This window comes from Choloepus didactylus, chromosome 4 (genome assembly GCF_015220235.1).
Source record: "Choloepus didactylus isolate mChoDid1 chromosome 4, mChoDid1.pri, whole genome shotgun sequence".
Classification (NCBI taxonomy): domain Eukaryota; kingdom Metazoa; phylum Chordata; class Mammalia; order Pilosa; family Megalonychidae; genus Choloepus; species Choloepus didactylus.
Window position 1 is genome coordinate 53,465,304 of NC_051310.1, and position 4,667 is coordinate 53,469,970.

General features: G+C 39.2%; 1 pseudogene; it reads left to right on the forward strand.

The window, feature by feature from the left end:
• The first annotated feature begins 3,757 nt into the window (after window positions 1-3,757).
• Window positions 3,758-4,332, forward strand: LOC119531407 (annotated as a pseudogene).
• The last annotated feature ends 335 nt before the right edge of the window (window positions 4,333-4,667 follow it).

Genomic DNA, 4,667 nt, shown 5'->3' on the forward strand with positions numbered 1-4,667 from the left:
TAGATAGATAGATAGATAGATAGATAGATAGATATACCCAGATAGCCCATAGCTTTTCCAGCTCTTTCATATCAGGAGCTAGATATGTGAGACAATTAGCTATCCTGGGCATCCAGCCAAGTCAAACCTTCAGATCCCTTCAACTGTCTGAATACAACTACAAGAGGGAGCACAAGCAAGAATAGCCTAGCTAACACACACAAAATAAACAGGAGAAATAATAATAAATTCTTTTTGTAAATCCCTGAGTTTTGGGGTGGTTTGCTATGCAGCAATAAACAACCAAACTAACTCCAAAGAAACATTTTATTTTTATTAAGAGGGAAAGACCACAAGGTCAACACCCAAAAACTGGCAGTGTTTCTATAAACTAGTAATGAGCACTCTGAGGGGGAAAAAAAGAAAAAGTCTATTCACAATAGACACTAAAAGAGTCAAATATCAAGGAATAAATCTATCTAAAGGATGTAAAGGACTTAGACAAAGAAAACTACAAAATACTGCAAAAAGAAATCAAAGAAGACCTAAATAAATGGAAGGACATTCCGTGTTCATGGATTGGAAGACTAACTATTGTTAAAATGTCAGTTCTACACAAAGGGATTTACAGATTCAATACAATCCCAATCAAAAGTCTAACAGCCTTCTTTGCAGTAATGGAAAATTCAATCATCAAGTTTATATGGAAGGGTAAGGGGCCCTAAATAGTCAAAGCCATTTGAAAAATAAGAACAAGTTGGAGGACTCGCACTTCCTGATCTTGAACTTATTACAAAGCCACAGTAATCAAAACAGCATGGTATTGGCACAAGAACAAACATATAGGTCCATGGTATTGAATTGAGAGTTCAGAAATCAACCTTCACAGTTATGGCCTACTGATTTTTTTTTTTTTTTTTAAATCATCATTTTATTGAGATATATTCACATACCATGCAGTCATACAAAACAAATTGTACTTTCGATTGTTTACAGTACCATTACATAGTTGTACATTCATCACCTAAATCAATCCCTGACACCTTCATTAGCACACACACAAAAATAACAAGAATAATAATTAGAGTGAAAAAGAGCAATTGAAGTAAAAAAGAACACTGGGTACCTTTGTCTGTTTGTTTCCGTCCCCTACTTTTCTACACATCCATCCATAAACTAGACAAAGTGGAGTGTGGTCCTTATGGCATTCCCAATCCCACTGTCACCCCTCATAAGCTACATTTTTCTACAACTGTCTTCGAGATTCATGGGTTCTGGGTTGTAGTTTAATAGTTTCAGGTATCCACCACCAGCTACCCCAATTCTTTAGAACCTAAAAAAGGTTGTCTAAAGTGTGCGTAAGAGTGCCCACCAGAGTGATCTCTCGGCTCGTTTTGGAATCTCTCTGCCACTGAAGCTTATTTCATTTCCTTTCACATCCCCCTTTTGGTCAAGAAGATGTTCTCCATCCCACGATGCCGGGTCTACATTCCTCCCCGGGAGTCATATTCCACGTTGCCAGGGAGATTCACTTCCCTGGGTGTCTGATCCCACGTAGGGGGGAGGGCAGTGATTTCACCTTTCAAGTTGGCTTAGTCAGAGAGAGAGGGCCACATCTGAGCAACAAAGAGGCATTCAGGAGGAGACTCTTAGGCACAAATACAGGGAGGCCTAGCCTCTCCTTTGCAGCAACCATCTTCCCAAGGGTAAAACTTATGGTAGAGGGCTCAACCCATCAAACCACCAGTCCCCTATGTCTGTGGTCATGTTAGCAACCATGGAGGTGGGGTAGGCGAATACCCCTGCATTCTCCACAGGCTCCTCAAGGGGGCACTACATCTTTTTTTTTTTTTCCTTGTTTGTCTTTTTTCCTTTTTTTTTTTTTTTAACTTTCCCTTCTTTTTTTTTTTATTATTTTTTTTTATTTTAAATTTTTTTTTAATCATCAATTTTATTGAGATATATTCACATACCACGCAGTCATACAAAACAAATTGTACTTTCGATTGTTTACAGTACCATTACATAGTTGTACATTCATCACCTAAATCAATCCCTGACACCTTCATTAGCACACACACAAAAATAACAAGAACAACAACCAGAGTGAAAAAGAGCAATTGAAGTAAAAAAGAACACTAGGTACCTTTGTCTGTTTGTTTGCTTCCCCTACTTTTCTACACATCCATCCATAAACTAGACAAAGTGGAGTTTGGTCCTTATGGCATTCCCAATCCCACTGTCACCCCTCATAAGCTACATTTTTATACAACTGTCTTCGAGATTCATGGGTTCTGGGTTGTAGTTTAATAGTTTCAGGTATCCACCACCAGCTACCCCAATTCTTTAGAACCTAAAAAAGGTTGTCTAAAGTGTGCGTAAGAGTGCCCACCAGAGTGATCTCTCGGCTCGTTTTGGAATCTCTCTGCCACTGAAGCTTATTTCATTTCCTTTCACACCCCCCTTTTGGTCAAGAAGATGTTCTCCATCCCACGATGCCGGGTCTACATTCCTCCCCGGGAGTCATATTCCACGTTGCCAGGGAGATTCACTTCCCTGGGTGTCTGATCCCACGTAGGGGGGAGGGCAGTGATTTCACCTTTCAAGTTGGCTTAGCCAGAGAGAGAGGGCCACATCTGAGCAACAAAGAGGCATTCAGGAGGAGACTCTTAGGCACAAATACAGGGAGGCCTAGCCTCTCCTTTGCAGCAACCGTCTTCCCAAGGGTAAAACTTATGGTAGAGGGCTCAACCCATCAAACCACCAGTCCCCTATGTCTGTGGTCATGTTAGCAACCATGGAGGTGGGGTAGGTGAATACCCCTGCATTCTCCACAGGCTCCTCAAGGGGGCACTACATCTTTTTTTTTTTTTCCTTGTTTGTCTTTTTTCTTTTTTTTAACTTTCCCTTCTTTTTTCAAATCAACTGTATGAAAAAAAAAGTTAAAAAGAAAACAAACATACAATAAAAGAACATTTCAAAGAGACCATAACAAGGGAGTAAGAAAAAGACAACTAACCTAAGATAACTGCTTAACTTCCAACATGTTCCTACTTTACCCCAAGAAAGTTACATAATATAGCAACATTTCAGTGAACTTGTTCCTACTACGTCCATCAGAAATTAACAGACCATAGTCATTTCTGGGCATCCCCAGAACGTTAAATAGCTTATCTGTTCTTCTTGGATTATTGTTCCCCCTTCCTTAATTGCTCTCTACTGCTAGTTCCCCTACATTCTACATTATAAACCATTTGTTTTACATTTTTCAAAGTTCACATTAGTGGCTCCTGATTTTTGACAAGGGTGCCAAGTCCACTCAATTGAGAAAGAATAATCTCTTCAACAAATGATGCTGGGAAAATTAAATTTCTATTTGCAAAAGAATGAAGGTGGACCCCTACCTCACACCATATACAAAAATTAACTCAGAATGGATCAATGACCTAAAAATAAGAACCAGAAGAAAACATAGGGACACATCTTCAGAACCTTGTATTAGGTAATATTTTCTTAGACTTTACATCCAAAGCACAAGCAACAAAAGAAAAAATAGATAAATAGGACCTCATCAAAATTAAAAACTTTTGTGCCTATAAGGACTTTATCATGAAGGTAAAATGACAACTTACAACATGGGAGAAAATATTGGGAGACCACATATCCATTAAGGGTTTGATATCTAGAATATATAAACTTACAACTCAACAACAAAAAGACAGACAACCCAATTTAAAAATGGGCAAAAGAGGGAGGCAGAACCTTGGAGTAATCCAGAATGGCTACTCTGATCTTTGTTGATAAGGAAAATGGAAAACCAGGCACCCGTGTGGCTCCTAAGGATGGGCCAAAGCTGAGGCCTGGGCCTTCGGTCAAAGCCCTCGATGGAAGATCTCAGGTTTCAACACCTCGCATTGGCAAAATATTTGATGCTTCACCAGCCTTACCTAGAGCTGCCAGAAAGGCTTTGGGAACTGTCAACAGAGCTACAGAAAAGTCAGTAAAGAGTAATGGACCCCTCAAACAAAAACAGCCAAGCTTCTCTGCCAAAAAGATGACTGGGAAGACTGTTAAAGCAAAAAGCTCTGTTCCTGCCTCAGATGACATCTATCTAGAAATAGAAAAATTATTTTCCTGCAATCCTCTAGATTTTGAGAGTTTTAATCTGCCTGAAGAGCACCAGATTGCACACCTCCCCTTGAATGGAGTGCCTCTCATAATCCTCGAGGAGGAGAGGGAACTTGAGAAGCTGCTAGAGCTGGGTCCCCCCTCCCCTGTGAAGATGCCCTCTCTGATGTGTGCGTCTACTCTGTTGCAGTCTTCTTCAAGCATTCTGTTGACCCTGGATGTTGAATTGCTACCTGTTTGCTGACATAGATACTTAAATTCTTAGTGCCTTATAGTTTATGTATTTTTTTTGTATTGATAAAGCAATTCTTTATTAAACTTTAAAAAAAAAAAATGGGCAAAAGATTTGAACAGACCTTTCTCCAAAGAGAATAAACAAATAGCCAAAAAGCATATGAAAAGACGCCCAATTATTAATTATCAAGGAAATACAAATCAAAACTGCAATGACATACCATTTCACATCCACTAGAATGGTTATTATTAAAAAAGAAAAACAGAAAATTACAAGTGTTAGAGAGGATATGGAGAAATAGGGGCACTCATTCATTGCAGGTGGG